The sequence below is a fragment of the Pinus tabuliformis genome, chromosome X (genome assembly GCF_031772625.1).
Source record: "Pinus tabuliformis cultivar Carrire ecotype Pingquan chromosome X, CPIR1, whole genome shotgun sequence".
Classification (NCBI taxonomy): domain Eukaryota; kingdom Viridiplantae; phylum Streptophyta; class Pinopsida; order Pinales; family Pinaceae; genus Pinus; species Pinus tabuliformis.
The window spans coordinates 687,806,258-687,834,177 of NC_142308.1; positions in this window are offsets into that span (position 1 = coordinate 687,806,258).

Here is a 27,920-nt window from a genome sequence, read left to right on the forward strand (position 1 = left end):
ATGGATGACGGATATTTTGCAAATGAATGGCTTATTGGCAGTGACCTCTTGAACACATAACGACACGACAGAGGGCTTGGTGACAATTGACCCAAAGTTAATACCCAGAAACCGGCTGAAGACTTTCAATGTGGTTTGATCAACTGTTAGGCAAAGGATTTCCCAACCCAGGTGAATAAAAGTGTCATGTTCAAGAGTGGTTACAAAGTATGACAAACAGACTCATTTTTCTCTCTTTTCCCCCACTATTTCTGGCAAGTACCTCTTTATTTTTGACAAGCTTGAGGAGGATAACATTTGCTTGATTATAAGCTCATCCTTCGGATGAGTCCAACTTAGTTTAAATTCGAACCCTAAGAAGGAGTGGTTCGTTCCTGTTTGTAATTGAACAGGTCCTTTACTGTGAAATTTTAACGAGTCCAGTATAGGAGAAACTCGACGTTTTTCAATTTTAGAGAGTCTGAAAAAACTTAAGAAGACTCCAGGGTTGACCTTTTTCGTAAATTTGTGTCTCCCAAGCCCGAAAAAGTATAAAATAATACTTGAAAGAACCGCTTGATATTTTACGACCAAGGAGTAATTTTCGTCATTAGTGCCTTTGACCCGAAAAAGTAAAAAAGCGATCAATGACACGTCGTTTTATAACCAATATTGAATTTGAAACGACAAAAATCCGGCAATCTTTTCATGTTTTTACGGTCAGAAAAGAGCTGTAAGTGGACCGTCTTTTAATTCCGTTTTAACGAGTTTAAAAGAAACACTTGGCAATCTTTTCATGTTTTAGGAGTCAGAAAAGAGCTTAAAGATGACTCGACATGTTTTTCTGTCGAAAATGATAGATTTCACCTGAATAATCCTTTATTCTGCACAAAAACACAAACATTACTCATACTTGTTTGAAATGGATAAAAATGTCACAAAATACCTTTTCAAAGTGAAACATAAACAAATTTGCAATTTGTTTACTCAAAAAACTTATAAAAAGGGCCTTTGTCAATTCATTTTTACCGTTTGAGTTTGGGTGAGAAAATAGTGCTTTTGCTCAGAAAACTTCCCGTGAAGATTGCGGAAAATCCAACCTTCGGAATCGAGCACCGTCTTCTCCAGGTAATCCACATCATCCTACTCTTCATTTTTAACCGTTTAATTTTTTGTTTTAGTCCTTTATTTCATTTTTGGGAGGGGTTTTAGGCGCAAAACCCGCGCGTGGGGGCCCGCAGGTTTACCATTGCGGGCCTGCTGACCCCGACTTTTTCTCCATTGGGAAAAAGCTCGGGGTCCACACCTTTCGTGTAGACAAAGTGCGGTCCCACGCACTGTGTCTAACCTGGAGGGTGCGTACCCCGCCGCAAGGGTTTTGAACCCAAAAATTCTCAAAAATGGACCAATCAAAATATTTTCTAGCAATTTAATTAATATTTATACTTGATGCAGAGAGTACATCATGCTAGATTGGCGTGAACGAGAGCATGAGGACATGGACGCTACCGCATGGAATCATCAGCCTTCACTTGATGCTTTGAGGGCGTGCAGACTGTACAAATTCTGGGCCATTCTTGGCATGAGGGCTCAGGTGGATTTCTTATAGTGGCTAGTTGACAGATCTAGCATACAGGACCAGTGCTTCTTCGTTGGCGGCCACCAACTCGAAATCGAGCCGGCTGACATATATTTCTTGACTGGTTTGCCTAAGAGAGGCGAAGACTTGACTCTGCACGGGACTAGGCCAGGTGGCCAGTCTGTCGATAGCCTCCGGCTAGAGTACTGCAACAGCCAGGCTAGAGACAAAGGGATAGACATAAAGACCATATCCCGTCCTGAACTCATGGTGATTGCATTCACTGTCACCAGGCTTTGCGGAGCTACCGCATTACATATTACCACTGGATCCCAGATGCGTATGGCAGTTGATTGATTTTGAGGCACCATCTTCAACTGGTGCGATGCCGTGTTGGCCAATGTGAAAGGCCAACTGACCAGGGCCAAGAACGGACGACTAAAGACCTTTGGTTATGGGGCTTTCGTCGTGAGTTTTGGCCTAGAGAGGGTTCCTATGCTGATCCCACAACACCTTACTGTTGGAGCTGGGCTTCCTCGAGAGCCCAAGCTGATGCGATGGGTCGCAGTCATGGCCCGTCACCCGGACGAGAGGACAGAGGTTGCTCGATTCAAACCTGAGTATTTCCAATGGCTGGAAAACTAGGTCTTTTCCATTCAGAACTTCCCTTACGCTGGGATAGATTTTCGTGGTGACCCAGATATGGTTCTTCCACTAGGAGAGCAGTGGGACGAGTCAGGTAAAATCCTTTTCAACATTTTCCTATTTAAATTTTTTTTTTTTTTTTTTTTTTCCATCGTCTCAAAACTGATAGTAAAAATTTTAAAATGCAGATGTGGGTCCACAACGACCAGCCGCTCTCCAGCCTTTTGAGAGGAGGTAACCAGTTGCACCCGCGCCAGCCCCATAGGACGAATCAGCAGAGGTTTTGGCTGAGTTGGAGGGTCATCTCGAGCGCTTGACAGGAGATATTCCTGAGACCACTATAGACGACATTCCTCGTCGACTTCAGCGCTATGTGATTGGAGTCCCGGGACCCTTTAGGAGGTTCCTTTGCAAGGTGGCCCATGCAGTGATTTCTTATAGAGATCATCACCAGTGATAGGATGATCGCCTATTGTGGGCACATGTGACATTTTTGTTTTTTGTACTTATCATTTTTGCCGATCATAAGGTGTTTTTCAACCTATGATCGAGGACGATGTATTTTTTGACACACTCCTATATATATATCACTATTACCGGCTTATCTTTTAAATCATGTTATGGAATGATTTTAAATTTACATGTATGATTATTGCAAATGTCTATTTAACATTCGAGAAGCAATTGCATCTGCTAATGTATTTAAAGATCTCGGAATATGCTGATATTCAATGTAATCAAATTCATGTTCCAAGAGACGCACTCTCAAAAATAATCTTAATAACACTGGATTTCTAATGGCATACACTCTATTAAGCTGTAATACAACGAGTTCGGAATCTAACCTCACTATCAAACTCCGAATCCCAAATGAAATAGATTCAGACAATAACTCAATCACTGCACTATACTCGGCAATGTTGTTCGTTGTTTAACCAAGGCTTACCCCATGCATAGATACTAACTTGTCAGAGGGCGAATAGATAACCCAAGCTGTGGAAGAGATGTTCCATGTATTACGACAAGCACCATCAGTGAAACCAATGTATGTTTGGAGAGGCATCGACATCTGCAATATCAAGAGTAAAACCAAGATAAGCAGGAATAATGACGAAAAAACACTCTCTAAGCTAAGCACACTGATTAAACTAAAACACACCAGCTAGAAAGAAAAACTATCCTAACTAAAAATCTCCATACCCATTCTTTTAAGCATAATACCTCTTCAAGTAAAGACCATTTCTGGGTTTACCCAAAGAGTCCCCATCAAAGTCTACCAATTCATAAGCCCCTTTGACTAGCTTTCGCTTAACAACATAGGGACCATGCCACATAGGAACGAATTTTCCAGCGCCTAATTTATCATTAGCTTGATCATAAACTAAGACTAGATCTCCTTCCGAAAAATTTCGAGGGGTCACATTTCGATCATACTGAGCTTTCATTCGTTTTGCGTGAGTCTCAATTGCCAATGCAGCATCACGTCGATTCTCATCTAATTGAGCCAAGTATAACAAACACTTTTCCTCTTCGGAAGTGGCTGGAAGTAACTCGATGGCCATTTGCAGTGACGGGATTTCGCATTCAATGGGTAACACGGCTTCCAAACCATAGACTAGTTGGAAAGGAGTGAACCCTGTTGATGTTTTTACTGAAGTTCGGTACGCCCAAAGCGCTGAAAATAGCATGTTGTGCCAATTCGACCGATGAATCCCAATGATTCGCTGGATCATGATAACTAAAACTTTGTTGATGGACTCAACCAGACCATTCGCTTGTGGATAATAAGGGGTTGAACTATTGTGACGTAAACCAAGCTAGCCTGTAAGTTCGGTCATCATAACGTTTCAAAAATGACGCCCATGATCAGTGATTATCGCTTGCGGGACACCAAACCTAGCAATTATATGATTGAACATGAAAATTGCAGCTGTCTTTCCGTCTGCCTCGAATGTAGGCGTCGCCTCGGCCCACTTAGTAAAATAATCTACCGCAAGGATGATATACGCATGCCCCTCGGCCGAGTGAGGGTTACATGTAATAAAATCGATACCCCATTTGGCAAAAGGACCAACGACAATTATAGGGTGGAGAGGAGCAGGTGGAGCGCACATCTTACGATCAAAAATCTGGCAGTTGTGGAATTTTCGGACCACCGTAATACAATCTTTAAATAAAGACGATCAGAAGTAGCCAGCGCGCAATATCTTTTGGGCTGTGGCAAACCCAGACATATGACCGCCACACACTCTAGAGTGGTAGTCATTTAGAACCCTTTCAGCTTCCTCGTGAGTTAAGAAACGTCGAAAAATAGAGTCTACCCCATGACGATAAAGAGTATCTCCAATAATTCTGAATTGTTGGGACTGGAATCGAATTTTCCGACGTTCTGACCTTGAAATTTCTGGCCGAAAGGATTGGGTCTGGAGATAAACGATGATATCCCCATACCATGGATCTAAAGTGCTGATTAGAAACAAGGATTCATCTGCAATGGGCTCCTTCTCCACAGTTTCTGTGTCAGCATGCGGGAAGTCACACATTAAATCCGCAAAAACTAAAGATTTCTTAGACTTAGATTTCTCAAATTCCAAGTTGAACTCTTGCAGGATAACGATCCATTTAGAGTACTTGCCCCCTAGCAATTGCTTGGTCAAAATGTAGATCATAGGGTTGCAATCAGAAATTACCGTAGTTCTACGTAGTAAAATGTAGTGACGAAAACGTTGGACAGCTTGAACAGCTGCAAATGCCAATTTCTCCACATGTGAGTATTTTAGCTCAGTTGGATTTAACGTTCGACTAAGGTAATATATCACATTTTCAGTTCTGAATTCATCTTCCTGAACTAAGACCATTCCAATGGTGGAATGAGAGGTGGCGAGATACAATAAGTAATCTTGGTTGTAATTGGGAGGATGCAACAACGGTGCATGGGTCAACGCGTGTTTGAGTGCATCAAAAGATTTCTGAGCTATCTCATCCCAATAGAATTGAGTGTTTTGCTTTAACAACCGGGTAAAACCCTTTGTAACCTCGGCGTAGTTAGGAATGAATCGTCGTAAAAAGTTTTCTTTCCCCTGCAAACTTTGGAGTTGGCAAAGACTCGAAGGAGGAGGCAATTTGATGATAGCTTCGACCTTGGAGGAATCAACGTGAATGCTGGCTTTCGAAACTACAAACCCCAGCAATCGACCCGTTTCTATACAGAAGACACATTTGTGTGGGTTCAACCAAATACGATAATGCCTACACCTCATAAAGATTGCTTGTAAATGGACGAGGTGATCAGCTCGATGTAAGGAATGAGTAGGCAAGTCATCGAGATAGGGTTGCACAATGTGCTTGATGTCATGAAACGCATAAGACATCGCCCTTTGAAAAGTTTCTCCAGCATTCTTAAGCCCAAAAGGTAATTTGCAATAAGCAAATGTCCCCCATGGATAAATGAAAGCCGTTTTTGGTTGATCGGCAGGTAGAATGTTGATTTGATTGCATCCGGAAAAACCGTCCATAAAGGAGAATATTTCGCTGCCGGCACAATCATCAATGATTTGATCGATATAGGGAGTTGGGTAATTGTCCTTTGGACAGGCTCAATTAATGCCCCTATAATCGATGTATATTATTATTGTTCCCTGCTTTTTGTTAACCGGAACAATATTCGATACCCAATCCGTTAACGGGATCGGATAAATGAAACCTGCTTTCAACAATTTTTCAACTTCTGCTTTAATTGCAGCAGCTTTTCTTGGGTGAATCTGACGCAAACGTTGCCGGACGGGTTTAGCGTCCGGGTAAGTCTTGATCTCATGAAAAACAATCGCGGGATCAATTCCTGGCATTTCCTCATAGGACCAGGCAAACACGTCTCGGAATTCTTGAAATAGGGCCTTATATATTTGAATTTCGTCATCTGTACACGAGGCACCTATATGAATGTTCTCAACAATTCCGGGCTTAACCGAAATGTCAATAGGAATAGTTCGAGAGATGTTACCCAAATTTAACTCTGAATCAGGATGTTTCATTGGATTCTGAGGTTCCTTGACATATTCAGTTGTAAAAATTGATGAGAAATCATTTTCAAAACGATCATCCTCAGGTAAAAACAAAGATCTGTGATGGAGATCTTCCCATGGTAAATCATCTATACATAGGATTTCACAAATTTGCTCATCAGAGTGAACAAGTTCAGAAAACGTGGTTAAATCCAAGGTTGATGTGAAAAGTGATTCCTCAAGGACCACATTCATTAAGTCATTTTTGGTTGAACACGGGTCAGAAAAAGACTGCACGGCTTCATAGGCAATTTCATATGGACTCAAAGGTATGGAATTGCCAAATGAGTCTATCTCAGATTCAAAAGGGACAATCCAAGGATCATCATAAACAATGGTGTCTGATGTAATCATATGAATGGTTGCGAATGAAGATGATGCGTTGATTGGAGGAAAAGGAAAAGTTCCCAGTAAACCAACATCTTTAACTAGTCCTACTCCACCATCCTTATATGGGATAGTTGTTTTACCAACATGCTGTATACTCTCCGAAGAGGCTGGGTCGGATGAAAAGTAAGCCAGCTGGTCTATTGTTACGATCTTTCCATTATGTGGAAACTTTATTACTCGAAAGACCGATGAAACGACCGCTGTCATAGCGTAAGACCAACTTCGACCCAAGAGAAGGTTGTAATCTAGAGGGGCATCAACCACCTCCACATCTAGACTAACGATTTTTCCTTCAACCCCTATACGCAAATCCTGTAAAATGGCAAAAGGATGAAACCCACGGCCATCAAAGGCCTTTAGAATCATCGGGGATTGATTTAGTGAAGGAGAACCAAGCGATCTCCAACACTGTATCGACATAATACACGTTGAGGCTCCCTCATCAATTACAGTCCGATGAATAGGCCTGTTTTTGACTATCACTGGAATCTGGAAAGCCATTTGATGAGGCAAACGCGGTGTACTATTTTCTAGATCGAAAATTATTAGGTTCGGGTCCTGAACATCAACAACTCCTATAGCCGACAAAAGTAATTTACGTTGTGCTGGGCATGATTGCAGCACTTCCAAAGCCGACATTGCCGAGGGTGAAACAGCTAAATCCTCAACAATGTTATAATTCTGAGCCGCTCTCGCATGTGGATTGAAAGCTGACTTTCGAAGTATACCCTTGGCAGGCGGTTTGATTACCAAGTCTAGATTAGGTTTCTCGATCTGTAGTGGATTGGAACCGGGAGCTGAGGTTGATGGATTAGAATGAGAAGATTCTGCTTCTTTACCATCAACAGGACTCTTACGACCATAATCTTGTGATCGAGTCGCAATCCTAACATGGGACATCATCAGTATGGGTTCTTCATTGGCACTCGAGGATGAACCTATCATCTTACTGTCTTGAGCCGGAAAAGGATCCTTCAAAACAACAGGAGTTTGGGAACCCTTGACAATTTTTGCAACCTCTGCACGATGAGGGTAGTCTCTTGTAAAATGTTCATCGTCACAAACGAGACAAGGATAACGAGGTTTGCGCTTTTCGTCATTGGATTCCGCCTTTTTAGGTTTCTCCTTTAAATTTTTGTCCGTTTTATTCTTCTTCTTTCCTTTCTTCTTCCCACCGGATTTTGATTTGGCTGTAGATGACTCTACAACGTGAATATCGGCGGAAATCTCTGCAGAAGAATCTCCTGTTGGGGAGTCAGGCAAGGTTATGATAGGGGAAGAATTCTTGGAAGACTTCTTCTTACTTTTAGTGTTAATCGTGCCAATCATACCATCGACGGCATGAGATCCCGAAGGAGCTGCAGCGATTTGATTTTGCTTGGGAAGATCGGGGATTTTTTCGTGTAACGTACCCGACTGAGTATAGACCAAGTCAAGGTACTGTGCTTGAGCAATGACTTTCTCCTCAGTAACCACTCCGGCTTTAGCAACATCTTCAGTGATCTTTGGCAACAAAGATTTTACAAACCACTCAGCCAAGATCTGATCCGGAATAAATACCTTCACTAAACGACGTCGACGTCTCCACTCATGAATATGATCTGAAATGTACGTGGATGTCGATTGTTTTAGCGAAGTTAACAATTCCGTGCCATTGTCATATCGGACTGGCAACTGAAAATGAGTTAAAAACGAGGTAGCTAACTGACTAAAATTATAAAAAGTGCCTCGCGGTAACTCAATGTACCACTTGGCCGCGAGACCTATTAGAGTGCGCTGGAAAAGTCTAAGACGGATTGAATCATCTGTGATGGAGTTAGACGCACACCAGAGGTGGTAAGTCATCACATGGTTCGACGGGTCCTCTCCTGATTTACCTTCGAACTTGGGAATGTCACTGGGCAACTTATTCGGCATTGGCGGCCAAAACGGAAGATAATTAATGGGATCGTTTGTTAGGCGCGACAAGTCAGGTAAATCCAAAGTTGCGATAAATGGTAACTGCCGATTAGGATCCCTAAAACTCTGGGTCATAAGACCAGCCCCAGGAGGAGGATATCCAGGATAACTAGGAATAGGGATTGCGTTCGGGATATTGTATCCTCCCGGAAAACCAGGATTAACCGGACCGTACTGGGGTTGTTGAGGTTGTTGATAAGTGTACCCAGGATATGGTTGATACTGATAAACTGGCTGCTGAACAGCAGGACCGAATTGGTACTGTCCCTGGTACGGTTGATAGGTGAATTATGGTTGACTTGTGACAACCGTACTTAAACCAGGTTGTCCTACAGGCATCTGAACCGAAGTTTGAATCGTAGATCCAGATGGTGGTAAAGATGTCTGAGGAGTAGATACAGGAACAGTAGAAACCGGAGCTGTCGATACTCCAGAAGTAGGTGGGGTAGATTGAACAGATGTTGCGACAGTTGTAGCAGTCGTTTGAGGCGGAGTACGAGGTGTACTAGGCCCAGGCTGAGAAACTACCGAAGGTACAGAAGTTTGAATGTTAGACTGGACTGGTTGCTGGGGTGTACCAGAAACTAAGGGTTGTCCAGTTTGAGATGACAACTGTACACTTGGCTGCAACACCTGTTGGGTTTGCGATGGATCCCACACTATATTCATTCTGGGGTACTGACCCATAACAGGTTGAGAATATTGAGGACCATAACCGGGTTGAGGGTAGGATTGATAATTGAAAGGTACATTTCCCGTTCCTTGAACAAACGTTTGACCTTGGGGTGGTTGGAAACGTTGGTTCGAGTATTGACCTTGGGGTTGATACCCTTGAGGTACAAACTGATACTGGGGTTGACCTTGAGGTATAAATTGATACTAGGGTTGACCTTGGGGTACATATTGAGTCTGGGGTTGACCTTGAGGAACGTACTGTCCCGTAGGTATGTACTGTCCTTGAGGTTTCCCCCCAGATGCAAATTGTGTACCTTGAGGTTTCCCCCCAGGCGTTAATTGAGGCTGCCCCCTAGGCGGTAACTGGCCACCTTGAGGTTGAGGATTGGGAATAGAACCTGACATCATAAGAATGTCTTCTACGCTCAACGGTTTATTACCATTGTTTCCAGTTAATAACCCTTGCTCAATGGGTTGAGGAGATGCTCCCAAAAAAGTACCAGAAAGAGACTGATACCCAGAGGGAACAGATGGACCGCCGTACAAAAAGGATTCGGGCGATTGAGTAAACATGGACGACTGTCCTGACATATTTACGGGAGTATAAAAACCTCTAGGTGTTGAGTGATAAGGAGCACGAGGTGGTGAAAAACTTAACCCTGAGTTTTCTAAATAATTAGTCAAAGAAAGATACCAAGAACTGCTCCTAGGTGGACTGTAAAAAATTGATTCACGCTCCCTTAGTTCAATGACAGGTTGATTTTCAGGGATAGGGATGCCTACTTCTTCTTCTTCCGGAGCAAGTTCTTCAATAGAAATAAGTCCAGAAGGAAGATCTTGAGTGATTACTCTTTCTACCCTAGGTGAACCAGGACCACTAAAAGTTGGAGAAATAAACCCCAATGTCGGAGTAGCAGCAAATTCACTTTCAGGCTCGGATATTTCAGGTTCTTCACCTATATCACTAGTAGATGAAAAGCTACCAGCAATTTCGGAGACAGACACTGACTGTGGATTATATTCTGCTATTGGCATTTGAAAATCAGGATGTACTATCAAAGAAGATTCTCCTTCTTCCGGTGACCCTACTCTACTGTCTTTAGGAGTTACGAGGACTTTTAAGCCTTCAAGTTGGCTCGGTACTTCCTCAGGAGGTTGGCCCCAAAGTCTACGGGACTTCCTCAATAACTCAGCCACGTTTATAATCTCAGGAGACTGGCCCCGAAGTCTATGGGACTGTCTTGGTAATTCAACCACAGTTAAAGAATTTTAACTACTTCACACACAAACAAAGTAAAATCTCAATAAAAAGCACCTAAGGTCTCTAAAGAACCAAACAAATTTGAATCACATGCCTAAAGAATCTAGGAGATCAAACACACACAAACAATAACTTTCCGGACCGAAAACACTAGTTGGTGATGAAATCCAACGTCGCAGAGTTCAGTACAGAAATGGCGGTTGGAACAGTTACCCCGGGAACCTGCTTAATGAATAGACTGGCACAAGTTCCTCCACTTAACCGTCTCGAGTGAAGTGAACCCCCCAGAAAATCCAAGTGAGTCTAGCCGACGTCTGCTCCAGGTATAGTGGGATCTTCCCACCACTGTCACCTCAGGAAGAGTCCTAAAGAATATGGCCACTAAGGTTACCAACTGAGACAAATACACCTGGGGGAACAGTCTACGATCCGATACGCACGCAAGGGCAGAGTAGCAAGCTCAATCCCCTTGAAGGCTCCTTGACATAAACCAAGGCTTACCAACAAGTGACCCCAGGCTCCTCGACAATGGTTAATCCGAGGTTTACTGTTTTTAATACGTGAATATCTGGCGTCGTTCCCAATGAGGAAGGATTGATTCCCACACTGGTTCGGACACGATCTCGTGCTTCTCCTTTAAGAGGAGCTTTCCTAGAGCATAAATGCAACAATTGGATTTCTTCCCTACCACAAGATACAACTACTTGTTTGTTTTTACTGTCTTGGAGAGTTAATTACTCTCCTACTCCAAGAACTAGCCTAAGCTAAGTTGGTGTATCAGAGCCCTAGAAATAAAAATGTTACTAGGTGAATTTTACTTTAAGCGTTAATTTTAGTGGTTTTTGTTTAAGTCCAAAGGTGCGGAGATGAAACTCGTGGTATGAAGACTCGACTCAAAATCACTAAAAATGCACCTAAGATGATCTAAACAATCTTTTTCTCTTCGATGAACTTCTAAGCTAAGAAAGAGTTTGAGAATGCAAATACTTTGTAAACACAAATCTTTCTCAATTAAACAAATTAAAAGAAGAGATTTTCCTTTCCAAAGCACTCAAAATGAGACAACTAATTATTTCACAAAAATTTCCCTTTTTCGTTTCAAAGCATTCAAACACTACAAAAAACAAACTTTTTTCAAAAGAGATTTTTTATATTTTGTAAATAAAACACTCAAAACTAATGAAAATAACTAACCTTGAGAGCTACAAACTATAAAAACCTATTTTAGGTCAAAGCCTACTAAAAGTCCTTTTTAAGGATGTTTTACTCAGCTAGATGCAAGCTAAGGACTAATTTATGCAGAATCACAAATCAGTCAAGAACAACCAATTTCGTTTTCTTTTTGAAAATGAAAATCCAAACTCTCAAACACAAGCTTTTTGAAGTTTTGTAAAGAGAAAACTCAAAGCGGATTCCTCAAACAAGGGGAGATTTCATTAATGATCAGACTCATAAGAAGGCTGGTAGACACTAAGGTGATCTGAAGTCCCTACAGCCTCTAAGCTCAGAGCCACTACACAACCAAAACGAAAAACAAACCCAACAAGCAAAACTCCTAGGAATTTCACCTAAAACCCTAACACTAACGAAATCAATCCAAGGAAAGCTTCTGACAAGTTATATGCAGGTCTGGGCAGTGGATAACAATTTCTAAAGACAAACTAAGCTGACTGACAGAGGAAATTTTAGGGTTTTCAAAATTTTGACAGGGTCCGCAGGCCCACAGTTGGCACAGGTGCGGTCTCGCTCTGTGCTAAAAGCCAAGCTGCGGGTAAGTACGCACTGTGTCAAACGGCTAGGGTGCGGTCCTCTCCCAAAGCTATGAAAAACGAAAAATAACCCTGGATCTACAAACTCTACCCAATTTTACACACAACAAGCCAAAAATAGAAACAAAAATAGAGTTTCTCAGGTCAAAGTAAAAATAAGGAAAACAATCAAGTCCCCAGCGGAGTCGCCATTTTGTCGCACGGAATAAGTCAATCTTGCGGACAAGATAGACCTTCCTAGAATCTAAAGAAGACCTAATGACAAGCAAACCAACCAGACACTATCTTTCTCTAAATATGCTTTAATAAACAATAGCAAACAAGTGTTTTTAGGGCTTACCTTAGGTCCAACGCTAGCTTGTGGATGCCCTCGCTCCTTCGATCCAAATGAGCTCCTTTTCACGAATCTGAAAACACAAACAGGGCAAACAAATTAAATAGCACCTGAAAAGCCAATTGCATAAAACATATTTAACATGAAAGTCAAGGAGTCCATGAAACAAATAACATAAGATACTTGTTGAGAAAAATGAGTTTGATTGTATTAATTCAAAAGAAGAAGAACTTTACAACCTTTGCCTTGACGCTGTACAAGCTCCTCCCAGGGTCCAGCAAGAAGTCTCCTCTACTTTGACAAGTTTCACTCACTCCCTAATGAAGCCAAAAAGATGTGTGATCTCTCCTCTTAAGCTCAACTAGGAAGTCTTGATTTCACCAGCATTTACCCTAAAAAATGTTCAACTTCTAACCTCTTTAGCAACCAGCCCAATGCCTGTATTTATAGTGCAATGGAGGGAGGTTACTAGGTCCTCCTTCAAAGGGATAAAGCCCTCCTTCAAAGGGATAGCTCCTCTCATCAAGGGATTAGCTCCTTCTCTTTTGGGATGCATGAACCACCTCAGAGCGAACAATCCACGTCAAAATTCCTTCTAGAAACCTCTAGAATTAACCCAAAGTGAGTTTTTTAAGATAAAACTTGCGCCTTTTGACTTTCACAGGGGTCCGCACCTACACCGTTAGGGACAGAGCGGGAAGGTCCGTAGCTTTTGTACACAGAAGGTGCGGGACCACAGGTGACCATGAGAGAAAGTGCGGAACTAGAGTTACATTGATTTTTAATGTATTTCTCTCATTTCCAAAGCTTGATTTGAAGAGCTGAGGTCTGAGACTTGCTTAGGAGGACAGTATAAGTGATGATAGACCCATATTGACTGCAAATAATCATGGTGACGATATTTTTGTGTAACACCATTTTTCTTGAAAATCTGTCGATCAGACGAACCTCCTTCAACCAGACCCCGATTGAGCCGCACTGCGTAGTCTTAGTGTGACCCTAGTCTGCTGCCTAGAACTGTGCAAATCTTGAGGCTATCCTTTGGGGCAGCCTATACTGCGCAATCCTGGAAGTGAGTAATCTGATTGTCTCCTAGGACTGCACAAAAGTTGTCCCCAAGTCCAATCCAATCTGTGCTTGCCACAAAATCACTCATGAAGTCTCCTTTTGGTCTACCAAAAACTTGAGCTGCAATATGACTCGAGGTTGCATTGTTCCCCAAAACTACACAGAAGTTGCCCAATTTCCTGCCCTGCACTCTCTATAGAAACTACGCAATCGTGTGAGTCGGGCCTCTGTTGCTTGTCACTTCACTGTCTCAAGGAATTGCGCAGATTTCAATGGAAGGTCCCTTGCTAGCTTTCCCTGCTCTCCATTTGAGAATTGCAAAGATTTGATTGGTAGGCCCATTGTTGGAATGCCCTGATCTCCCTTTGAAAATTGCGTAGATTTGACTAATAATCTCCCTGTTTCCCCACTCTGCAATCATCATGGAAACTGGATAGAAACTGCATGTCCGACACTGTCTCTCAGATGTGCATTCATGAACAACAACTCCTCATAGCCTGATCCAACCTTGCTCTTGAAAACTGCGTAGAAATATTTACTAATGCCTCCTGCTACCTGCTTTGTCTTCCTCAAGGAAACTATGCAGATTCCCAGCTGGGCCCCCAGATGACCTGCCCAATCCTCATCTTGAAAACTATGCAGAATTCCCCAACGGCTCCTCTCAACACCCTGCCTTGTCTCCCTCCTAAGAACTGTGCAATTCTGCCTCCTAGATGGGTTCTACCTTGCATCTATCACTGCTATCCTGGATTGCACAAATCTGCCTCCCAGTGACATTTGCACAATTTTTCCTAACATTGCTCCGGAGCCTCGTATCCCAGCCTGAGCTGTGCGCTACATAGTTTCAGTGTCTTGTCCTCCCTCCCAGTCACCTGCACCCGAAATGGAAAGCACTGCATCATGATAGACTAAGAGATTTTTGGATTTGATGTCGTCACATCATGAGTGATTGCAAGAACAAGTACATTAATGAAACATGGCTTCACGATGAATGGGATGAAGAAGGAGAACATGCCAGAAGACTTTCTCATAGTTGAACGAACATACGAAGCACATTGAGTAGCAAGCGAAAGGGACACATACACGAGCACCATCAAGCAAGACCAAGACCATCGAAGACCCCACACACTTTTCCATGTGGAGGTGAAGACATGATACACTGAGAGCACACCCATCACTCAACATCATGAGTTGTCTAACCCACATCAATACTATGGGCCATACGTGTTGTAATAAAATGTAATGTGAAAGTCCAAGAGATGCACCTATGAAGTTGAAGAGTCACGTTAGTTGAAAAGTCATAGGAAGTCAAACAATCATGAGGGAAGTCGAAGAGTCACAAGGGTCAGTTATCCACCTTTGCTATATATACCCCCTCATTGTATGAGCAAAGGAATTTTCACCTTGGCTCCTCTCACATAGCCTTGAGTCTGTAGTCCATTCTTTGAGGAGCAAAGAGTGGCTCCAATGTCCCATTACTAGGGCTAGTGATGTATGATGTACAAATGTGTCTTGGAACTTTTTCTTAATTCAAAATCCTGTCTTATGCGAACATGTTTTCACACATGTTTTGTATCCATTTGTAAGACTATTCTTTAAACGTTTGTAATGCATGTTTGCTTAACTTGTAGTAAGATAGTTGAAGTACTTTAGTTATTTTAGTTCTTACATTGTTGAAGATGTGTTGTATTGTTTATCACTGTTGTCTCGTCTATGTGGACTAATCTGCCGGACATTAGACAAACCATCCTTGTGTTTTCTTGGTTTTAATAGTTTTCACCCCTGTGTGGACTACGCCACTAGACGATGTATGTGTTTTCCCTTGAACTTTGGTTTTCACGACTGCCGCATCCGCTGTGGAATATTCTGCTTGTGGACTATCCCTGGATGGTACTACTACCTCTCATCTAGAGGCTCACTTTTACCCTCTCCCTTAAAGTAAGAGAACCCAGACACAATGTTACATTATGCACTCGCCATGCATACCCACCTCACTTTCTTGAAGTTACAAGCATAACACTCTCATGTGATGAACAACAAGAGCTAAGGAAAATCTCTAAGATGATCGCAACTGGGCCATTGTACTGGATGGGACTCCTACACCAAACAGTGTGAGGTCTAGTCGGGACTTCATACCGGGGAGATCCCCTGAAGGTTGGTGGGTCCAACACCTTCAACAATGTATAAAAATTAGGTGGATGGAGAATTAAGTTTGTTATAGGTAGGCCCTTAGATGCATTGAATTTGTAGAATTATATTTTTAGAGATAGATTAAATATATATTAACCATGTAAAGTTAATAAACTAAGAATGATACAAATGATATATTTAACACTAATATCTTAATTTAAGTTATTGTGATGGAATCTTTATGAAGATTTTTTTTTTTTTTTTAATATTGGGATAATATGAAAACAATGTAGATTTTATTTTTATTTATTTATTTATTTCCAGAAAATAATTTAGTGGAGAAGGATGGATGATTTGTGGAAATTTTGTTCATAACTTATCATGTTATTAGTTTCTTTCGGGCACTCATATACCGTCATTGAATGAGACTTGACGAATATTATGCCGAGTAAAATTGTTAGCCTTTTGAGATTCTTTTTCTTATAAAATTATATAGTGCCATGCTTACTACTACTAGTTAAAAGTTGCATGGCTATATTTTTTTGAGTAGACCTACCACTCCTCATTGTCAGGTTTATTATCTACTAAACCTTTCAATAAAATGAGTTGATTGAATTCTAAGTTTCTAAAAACTTTGTGGACTTAAATATAAATAGATTATTTAATGTCAATGAACTAGATCATATATTTATCAGTAGTTTAATTAAATAAAACTCACCAATATGTTGCACTCCTATTCACACAACTCTATATGCTAACCTCCTTGTATGCTTCAATAATTGTAAGAATAGCATCCCAAGGGAACTATGATGCCAAAATGTAGTCCTTGACATCTAAGCCAGTTCGAAGCAAGTGGAATACTTTTTTTTTTTTTTTTTTTAATTTTTAATTTTTCTCTTGGTGATATATTCACACTTATTTTTCTTCACTAAAAAAGTTAATTAATAATTTGTTTAAAAAAATTATATCTTTAATTATTTTATTTTATTTAATTTTAGGTAATAAATCATAATGGTTACACGATTGATCATTCCTATTAAAAATCTCATTATCCTTATAGATGTAATCATGTACTTTAGCATAGACAAACCTTTACAAAGTTTCTCAATGAGTGGTTCTTTGCTTTTATGTTCTAATATTAACATCCTTATGCATGTAATTAGGTACATCAACATGCACAAAATTTTGCATAGGTTTCTCAATTGATGGTTCTTTCTTTTTATGTTTTGAATGATTTCTTACAAAGGGTTCATAACAGGTTCTTATTATAGGGAAAATGACTAATATGCACTTTACAGAGGCAAGACTAGTTTGCTAGGCTTTTCTTCCACAAAATAAGTCACTAGAAGAAGGTTTTTCCATATAAATGATAATTATTTAATATTTCAATATATCTTACTCTAGCAACCCCCTTTTGGTTTCTACAATTTGATAAAAGGGTTGTGCTCATAGTAGTAGCTAGTATCAACAACCATGGAAAGGATCCCAATAGTTGTTGGAAACATATTCACTACTTAGAAGGGGGGGGGGGTGGTGAATCAATAGTGATGAATTTTGTATCAATTTCACCAATTTAAAATTTTGCCTCAATGTTCATTATCCATGCACATGCACAAAATTAGTTAATATTAACATATAAGCAACAATAGACTAAAAATCATAACAATCATAGAAATAACCATGAGAAATACAAGAATGTACACACAAGAACACAAGTATTTCTGGAGGAAACACTTTCCGGAGAAAACAACCCTACTGTTGCTGTGCTACTCAAATATTTTATTAATATGTTGAACAAATTTACATGGATTAACTTATAACCATAAGATAAAATACTTGGCTTCCTCTACAATATGCTGGCATCTATCAATTCAAAATTTTGTTTCTCATGCAGATGTATGGATTACCGTTTGCTGGAAGCTCCCACGATCAATGATCCTTGCCCAACCACCATTGGACTGTCCAACTCCTATTGGATGGAGAAAACTCTTCCTACTATGAATCAAAAAAATCATTGTCTATATTATAGCCTCCACACGCCTTCACTTCCAACATGCGAACCACGTTTCATATATTTTTAGGCTGGGTTCTCAATTCACTCAACATGAGCAACCCAATAGATCTAGCATTCTTCTCATCAAACCTGAATCGTAAACATCACCTAGAGAAGGGGTTTTCTTCACTACTTAACCACACCAAATTCCTCTCTCAAACACACAACAAGCTGCACAAATTTCTACCACAATCAACACACAAATTCTGCATCTTATTCTCAATTCTATCTTTGATTTTTCTCACAAATATCTGATATATCTCTACATAAAATATATGAGAAAATGCTGCATACTTTACTCATAATTCTCTCACATTAGCATCCTCTCACATTCTCAAAACAACCTGTTAGTGCCTAAATCTACCTCAGGCTGAAGGAAGGCAGGTCTAGGGTAACATCAAACCATGCTTAACCTAGTAGCTAGCCCTACCAGGTCGGGAGAGGGCTCTCTCGTTGTCAATCTCAATTAGGATATTGGAAAATAGGGCTTGAGATGACTGAAATGAATACTAATTTTAGGCTAGGTATATTTTCTCAGAGGATTTTGTTTGATTTTAATGGTTGGTTGCTGGATCAGATGAGGAAGGCAGCTTTGGGTTCAGGAAATCAACTCATATTTGCAGAGGTTTCTGTGGGGCGAGGTAGGCAAGTGTTTTAGCACCTTGAAATTGATGTTATGGTGAGTTTAAAGACTGGTGAGGAGTTGGAGAGGGCATGCAAGTTTCATGAGTCCTATTCAAACAACAAAAAACATTTAAAACTAAATGTAACCTCAAGGCAGAGCACTGAACTTCAATGGATTCCACCTATTATTCTTGTTTCATTTAGTTATGCAGAAAAGATAGATGATGGCACATATACACATAAGAGAAACTAAATAACAGAGGAGAAAACAATGCCAATACACATTACCACAAGAATCCCACAAAATGTTGCAGAACCCTGGTTCATTTCCTTGCTAAACTGCAAAAGTGGTTTTCAATAATGCTCAATGCATCCACAAGAGTCCAACCTTGACAAATGACTAAGAAAGTACAAGATATAGGCATCAAACCAGCTATGCTAGCCATCAAGGGTCGAATCCATGAGTCAAGGATCTGTTTCAACAACGTCTAAACCAGGAACTAAAAAATAGGGAGTGGAACAACTTGCCTCTAAAACTATGGAAACTGATTCATTCATCCTCAAACCAATTCTAACTGATGTATCGACCTCCTCAAGTCATTTTTCCTCATATTTACACCATAGTACATCACATTACATCATATTACATCATTAATTTACCAAAGAGAAAATAAAATTCAACTGTTAGCAAACTAGGCGAAATTCTGAGTTTTTAGGCAAAATTGGAAAAATTTTGCTTGATGCGCAACGCCCTGAGCCTGATGCACATGCCATTTCAAGGCTGAATTTGGAGGCCTTCCACATCACCAAATTAGGCCCAAGAGAGCTCGTTGGAAAGTTATACCTATCTGATTTCTAGGACAATTGGAATTTTTTGATTTGGAGTCCATTTTCCCCTTCAAAAATCATTTCTCCCAAGACTGGTTCCTGTGGGTCCAAAAAGTGGCAGAGAGGGAAATTGTTAGGTGTTTTTTGCCATTTAGGTGGCCCAGATCTCCTCCAAATCTTATGAAACTTTCTGAGTTTCATTATTTTTTCATGAGGAATCCAAAAATGTAAGCCATTTTGCAAAATACCTATCCAACTCAATGCACAGCGCCGGTGGCGCTGCACATCAGCCGAAAATTCCTGTGTTTTGAATTACAAAATTGTGAAATGAAAAATTTTTCCCAAAATTTATTCAAATTTGGAAAGAGGCAAGCGTACTAATTGCTTTTCTGAGCCAATGAAGCTTCAACCAAAATTTTAAGTTTATATTGTTCCTTTTTGGCTCTCAAGGCTCTCTTTAACTTAGATTTTAGGCTATTTACCCTTGTCTTGCAAGTTTTATTCCGAGCTAAGTAATGATAAGCCATGTGGCAACGAAATTTCTTCTCTTTTATAGCTTTATCAAGCATCATCTCAAGGTGGATATTCACTCTTTCCAACCATGATTCTCAGTCAGCTTCAATTTCTTGCTCAAGGGATGTCATCTTGATTTTTCTTCTTTTTTCCACTTGCCTATTTTCTCTAATTGTTTGCAGCTCCATAATATCTTGTTTGTCCTCCAGTTGCTTGTTCTCTTGCTCAAGAAAGTTAATGATCCATTTAGCCCTCTCAAGGTCAAGTGATAAGGCTTCGATTTCAGCCTCCTCTTTGATGATCATATCCTTGAGTCTTGATCTTTGAGAGCCCAAATCAGTGTCATCTTTGTCAACCAAAACAAAATCCCTATCTTGCCCTTCAGTAGGGCCTTCATCATGCACTTGTTGCTTTCCTTTGTCTTTTCCCTGTACCTGTTCAGCTGAAGAAGAAGGCAAAGCCCCTTTCACCCTTGGTGAAGATAGCATTTGCCTGTGGTTCGGTGAAGAAACGAGACCCCTTCCACCCCTGGTGGAGATAGTACTCGTTTGGAAGCTACAAAAAGCATCCTAGTGCCTCTTTCATAAGTTACACACATAGGAATACGAGCCTCTTCAGTTTTGCTTTCAGGCTCTTTTTGTTTCCCGGAAGGTTCACCTTCCTCTTAAGGATCTGCAAATATTTGAGGCCCCTTGAAACTTTCATGGGCAATGAAAGTTTCCCATGACACTCCTAATTGAGTGAGCTGATGCAAAACAATAATTTTGATGACAGTAAAATGATAAATACTATTGAGTTGCTGTGGGTATGGTTTTCCTTTTGCAATCACAGTCATCCTCTCTATGTTTTTACATATGAAATATGGAATACTCATCATTCTAACCCTGGTGAAGTGCATAAGTAATCTGATATGGTAGGCATAAAGTCTGGAGAACCTACCCTCACATGTGAAGTATTTGATGATAAGTTTCATGAGTGGAACATACCGGTCCTCCAAGAACTTGAAAGGAAACACCCTGCTAAGTTTACCATGATATTTGGCCTTGATATATGCTTCATAATGCTGCTTGTTGATATTCAACCTTTTATTCCACTTTTCCCCTACATATGGCATTCTAGTGACTTATGCAATAATAGCTGGTGAAAGAGTGAAATTGATCCCAGCAAGGTGCACCACATTATTCTCCATGTTTATGACAAATTGCCTTGGTAACTCATGATGGTATTTAACCCTCTCAACCATCTCGTAAAACTCAAAGAAAGACTGATATCTGAAACATGTGGTAGCAAGGGGGCAAGCAAGGAGTTCAGTCATGCTAATAGGTTCCTCTCTAATAATTTTTCCACCCTTGTGAGGTCTCCTAGGCTGTACATTTCTTTCCCTTGAGCTGTCACTAAGTGTTTCTTCTTCATAACTTGATTCACTATTTCTTGTCATCGTGCTTGTCTTAGGGAAGTGATGTGATGATGATATGGTGGAAAATGATAATGGATGAGGACAAGGAAAATGAGTATGAAGAGATTTTACAAATGTGGAATGGAGTTGGGAAATGAAGGGAGAGGTTTTGGAAATTAGGGTTTTATGAAGGGACTTAGGGTTTGATGAAGGGAATGAGTTTTCTTAGGGGAGTGGGATAGGGAAAATGGAATTAATGGATTGATTTAGGGCAATGAAGTATAGAAAAGGGGAAAAAGATGTTGGTTTTGGTTATGGAGTGAAAGTTTTACAATGAAATGGAAATTTATGAAGACAAGCTAGGGTTTGATTTTCAAGATGCAAAACCTAAGAAGAAAACATGTAGAAGACCAAATTCAGCTCAAGACCAATGCGAACTTACTTGTAGGAGAGAAATGCAGCATTTTTGAGATTTTTGGGCGATTTGGAATGGTTTTGGCACTTTCCTAGCTGATGCGCAACACACTAGGCCCAATGCGCAACACCCTTGTAATTTTACACTGACTAAAACCTGCTGATGCGCAGTGCCAATTTGATGCACAAAACCAAGTTTCTGATGTGCAGCGCCAGGCAGATGTGCTAGAAAAACAGGGTTTTCACCTTTTGCTCAATTTGCCTCCAAATCGCAATTTTAGCTCTTCAAGGATGTCTTGCACAATGAAATATATGACTAGCATAATTTCACTTCATATATGGATGCCTTTTAATTTTTCCTTATCTCAAACCCAGTTTTATAAAATCATTGTCACCTTTTCTTAAAAACTCTGTTTTTCCTTTGAAGTGTGACTTTTCTTGATCAATTGATGGACTGATGCATTGATGCTTTTGTTTTTTTGCAGTGGCTAGAGTTGGCAAGGTGACCAAGAGCAATTGCTAAACTTATTACATATAGAAACACTTTAAATTACATAAAATTTGTACATAAAAAAAATAAAAAACTCTATTTTCACCTCAAAACAGAGTTTTGAGGTAAAAACCATTTATTGAGCATATCATCAATAAATTTATGATTCTATGAACTTATAAAGCCTCCTCATGTGCCTGCTGATCTTTTATTGAGCTTTGGATGACCAAGGTGGCAAACCTTAGACCTAGTGAGACTAAAACCCTAAAACTGACTTTTGTAAATGAAATGAAACAAAATGACAGTGAATGACATAAAACATGTGAAAACAGGCCAACAGGTGAATGTCATGAGGGAAATTGACATGAACCACTACCATCAGTTGATCCATGACCTAATGGAATGCAACTGATTGGATGGGACACCTAATATGCATGAAAAAAGAGAAATTTGATCACTGATGGAGGGATGAAGATACCGACACTAAGACAACCAACCAAATATACTCACAACCTTCTTCTATTTATCATTTTTTTTGTGTTGAGTCACTTAGTAAATGCTACAAGTTATGGAAGACTCAAAAACTCTTTTCACATGCTTCAGATTTGGTGGAGATAGGCTTCTTGACCAAATCAATAACTACTCCACTAGCCCTTTGATATTTTCAACCTTGATCAGCTTCTAGAGGGCCCACTAACTTTTTCCACCATATGCAAAAAAATATTGATTAATAACATCACCACAACACCAAAATAGGCTGAGAAATGAGAGGAATGCGGAGCATAGCTCAAAAAAATACCTTAGTCACTCGCGTAGAATTGCTTCAATGTGACTAGAGCTATAGTCACTCCATTGGGTCTGTCTTCCTAGCGACTGGAGCTTAAAACCGCTCCCTTGACCCATCATGCATGCGACTATGGCTATGGAAGGTCAAACATCAGTCAACTCAGCTCAGAAACTACTCAAACTTCTCCCAGATCTTGACAAGCCTCTATAGGTCCTCTAGAAGCCACTAAACCCTCTCCAACACTCCAGTAATCCAATGTAGCAACTCCATCTTCATCCCAAGTCAAACTAGGTTGACTAGGATGACAACCTACAAACATACTAAGCAATTGAGCCATCAAAATTCTCTGCAACATCCCTGCCATCGGTATGCAAATCCAATACCTTTCAGACATCCTCCAATATGTGCAAAACCATATCAAGAATTCACAAAAAAATGTAGATCCTCTTCAAGTCTAAGGTATAACATCATCATCCTAGTAGACCTAGTTCGGGACATGGATACCTAACCAAAAAGGCTCATGAACTCTAACTTCTGAAGCAACCATCATCAACTATATGTAGCAACATGATCATGAAGATCATCATCGTGGGAAGACCTCTAAGCTAGTGCAACATACCAACATATGATCACCATCATGAGAAGACATCCAAGCTAGTGAAACATACCAACATCCAACCAAGGACCATCTCCAAGCTAGTAGACATGCCAGGGACTATCTACACCTAAACCATACAAAAACCACATGCAACTACCTATACACATGCATTTCCAACACACCTGTAGCCCAAGCAACCAACAATGATAATCAACCACACGTATGCAGAATTGCAACCAACATAATTGCCAACAATCTCCATCTTTGGCATTGATGTCAACCCCCTAGCTGAAATAATCATTAGATCAACATCCTCACATTCTCCCCCTTTGAAAATGATGGAAAAGGGCTAAAAATGTCAAGGACAAATGTTATATACTCCTATACATGCAAGGGGCCTCATCAACAAAAACATATACTCCACTTAATATCATATGCAGGTGATGAATAATGGAGTGCAAGACTGAAATACAACAACACTCCCCCGGGAATATATGTGCACTAAACTCCCCCTGGAATATATGTGCACTAAACTCCCCCTGAACATAAGCTATTCCCAATCAACAACACAAAAGAGCAATAATATACATCTCCTACCAGAAATAACAATAAAGTCTCTCACTACCAAGGGAGGATGACAATGATCAACATCAACAATCAACAACATAATCCATTTCCTAATAGCAGAGCAGATCATATCACCAACACTTAACAACAAAAACATAATGTGATCTACTAGCAACAACAACATTGATAATATCCATAACAACAACAACAAATATCCAACCAACTCTGAAGCAACAACAACAAATACATCCTCTCCACAATGTACTATCCAAAAACAGAAAAATCAAACATCACCACCACAAATGCAACATCTCTATGAAGTAGACATGGAAGCAACAAATCCATGATGACAAGTCACAACAGTATGACCAACCATACTCCACTGAATACAAACATCTCCATGGCCGAATGTAAACTGATATACATGGCTATCAATTCCAACTTGCCATATGTAAGAGGCTACACCAAATGGACCACTGACTATGACTCAATGATATGCTATAAAGTAAATGGCCTCATCAGCTTATTACATGGCTACAAAGCTGATAATACATGGTTGTACAATTACATGAGTCCAAAAATGGACTCCATCTGCACTTTTTACGTGCGGTCATCTATGTAAATTTACTTTTGTACGTTAGTGTGTGTTTTTTTAATTTTTTTGTGTGTTTGTTTGCTTTGCAGACATGTGTTTTTCTGCTTAAGTTGTGTTCCAATCAGTTTGTAGATGTTGTCAAGCCATTATGTTGGTTTTGCTGATGGTGCTTGTTGTAGCACACAAAACCCGTCTTCTGCAACATGGGTACTCTATGACTGTAATTGCAAGATGATTAACTTACAAAGTATATGCCTTGTTAATAAAAACCACTAATATTGCTTAATACATTACATTTATTGAACTCTTGTCAGAAGCAGCTGCTCTTGGCATTAGGGATTTAGTTGTCAAGTTGGATTCACAGCTCATTGTGTTACAATTAAACAATCATTACTCAGTCATAAATCCACAAATATTGTGTATGTATCTACGTGTTAGATCACTGGAAAGGAATTTTGATTTCATTACATATCAACACATTCCGCATAATTTAAATACACTAACAGATGCATTAGAATTTTTTTTCCTTAATATGAATTTGCGTCATTTATAAAACTGATCATATTATGAACACATAAGTAGGAAATAGAACATGTATATATATATATATATATATATATATATCAAATTTGTCAGAGTGTTTTCATCAAAATATAAAAAAATAAAGTGTTATGGGACACTTGGCTTTAAATGCCTACAAAATGTGTAAAAGAGCTACATAGTCTATCAGCTTGCACTATGCTCATGATAGTATGAGACCGTTCTAATCACTTAGACTAATAGCTAACGCAATCTCCCAGAGACTCCCACTATGTGTCTTTTCCAATGCAGTGGAACATCATCGATGGTGGCATACTCTGGGACTCCTCGACTCCAGAATGCTCTCCATCTCAGCAAAGGGGTCTGCCCCTTCTTCATAGTCTGCACCCACTATCTGATGAACATCTCACCATGCTATTGGCGACATGCCAGGTGGCCTCTCTGGTCCGACATTTGTACATTTATCATAAGTTGAGTCTTAATTTACACTTTTACAAAAAATCATAAAACTTGAAAAAATCCAAAAGATGAGTTTTTACCTACATCGGTCCACTGTTCTCCCGTTGGAAAAGGTAGATTTGGATCCCACTTGAAATCCATGTCAACGTAAGCATAATCATCTACCATGAGTAGTTGGCGATCTAGCCAAGCAAAAAATTGTGGTGGATAATGCATATGCTGACCTGTTCCTCCTCAAGGCATGAGTTGACTCCATCTCACGAGTCTCAAATCTCAGGGGCAGGATATGGTACCTCTGCCCACTGATACCAGAATAAGGGCACTCACTCTAAAATAAGGTCACCAATATTGAACCGAACCCAAATTGCCTTAGGTGTCCATGCTTCCCCTTAGTTAGTTTCCTTTTCGTATTTGACAGAAGGCCTCCACACCAGTTAAATATGGTGGGAGTCAAATATGCAATAGCGTACTGGAACTGGGATTTTGAAGCCTCATGCAAGGCATGTGTGTCGGATACACATGCCATAGTGAATAATATTGTTCTGAAGATGAGGTTGTTGGTGATTGTTGCTATCTTCACATTCCCTCCATTAGTCATTTCGGCACCTGGACAATGCCTCTGGACTAGAGTCCTTGTACTTTCACCTCCTTGGCGAGATCCAAAGAGTTGGATCATTTCCCCTCGTCGGGACAATACCATGATGAAGTAGATATCCATATCCTCAATTTCTAGTTCCTGATATTTTATGATGAAGATCTCTCGATCTACATCCTAGAGACTGATCAAATAGGGCATCATTCCATCTGAGCCCTTAACCCTGTGGTCTTGAAGAGCTTTAGCAGTCCGCGATTCCTCAGAACTACATTCAGGATTCTAAGCTGCTTGGAAGTTTTTGGCCTCATGAACTCTTTCTTTCCACTCTAGAACCATGATATCCTGCAAAACATCATTTAACATCAATTAATGCTTTTTTCATGGATTAAAATCATCAATTTTTGCTTTAAAAGAGGGTTTTCTTTCCCAAAAATTTGCCTCAGCGCCATCACACATGTTTTTACATACAGAGTGATGGCATCACATGAGCCTTTGGGCTCGAGCGCGATCATTGTAGGTTCTATGACCATACCCACGATGATCGCTGATGCCCTAGAAATTTAAAAGCCTCCCTTATAGCATAAAAATTACCATTTAAAATGCATAAAAGATGATAAAATGCAAGAGCATGGATGACCCTCTTACCTGTTGAAGATGGTTTGTGAAATGGAACTTTGGATCTCCTGCAACGTCCACTTGAGAATCAAGAAAATTAGGGCAAAAATACACTTTCGGATCTTACTATGGTAAAATGGTAAAAAATAAAATTACTTTTGGTTATTTATAAGTTTTTCAAGTAATTTTTGTCAATATTTTCATAATATTTTAATATTTTTTCTCAATATCAGTGATGGATGCATTTCTTTGTGCAGTTACAGGTACCTTCAAGTGAACAGTGGTCATTATTGACTAATTCTTGCGAGTTTTATTTTATTTCTTTACTGGACTCATTAGATAAATGAAAAAGGAACCCCCCTGGAGTCATCTTTGAGCTCTTTTCTGACCCTAGAAAAATGAAAAGACTGTCAATTACTTGTCATTTTTAACTTGTTAAAGTAAATGAATTGATGTCACCTCAGTATACGTTTACCCCTTTTTCACACTAAGATTGATAATTTATGAAAAAGGTACACCTTGGTCAACATGGTCAAGAGGTTCTCTCGGATATTTTTTTCTACCTTTTTGGATTTGAGAGAAAAATTACTAAAAGGGATATGATGAAGTTTTCTTTTTCGTCTCTTTCTAAAACTCTCTAAATATGAAAAAGATATTGAGTTATTCTTATGTTAGACTCATTAAAACTTTACGACGAAAGACTCGTCACCATGATGAGACCGAGCTTCTCCTTCCTAGGGCTCGTAAAACTTACTAGGATGGATTCATTCAAAGAATGAACTTAAATTACAAGCATGTGCTATCCCCTTCAATATTGTGATAAAAATAATTGGGGAACTCGCTAGAAATAGAGGGGAAAAAGAAGATGAAGCATCCTTTGTATAGGCAGCATGTCGCTCTTGAACATGACACTCTTCTGCTCTTGTGTCGGGTTTGGGATATCCTCTTTCAGTCACTTGTTCTCCCGGATTTGGGTGATCCAATTAGCCTCTAATT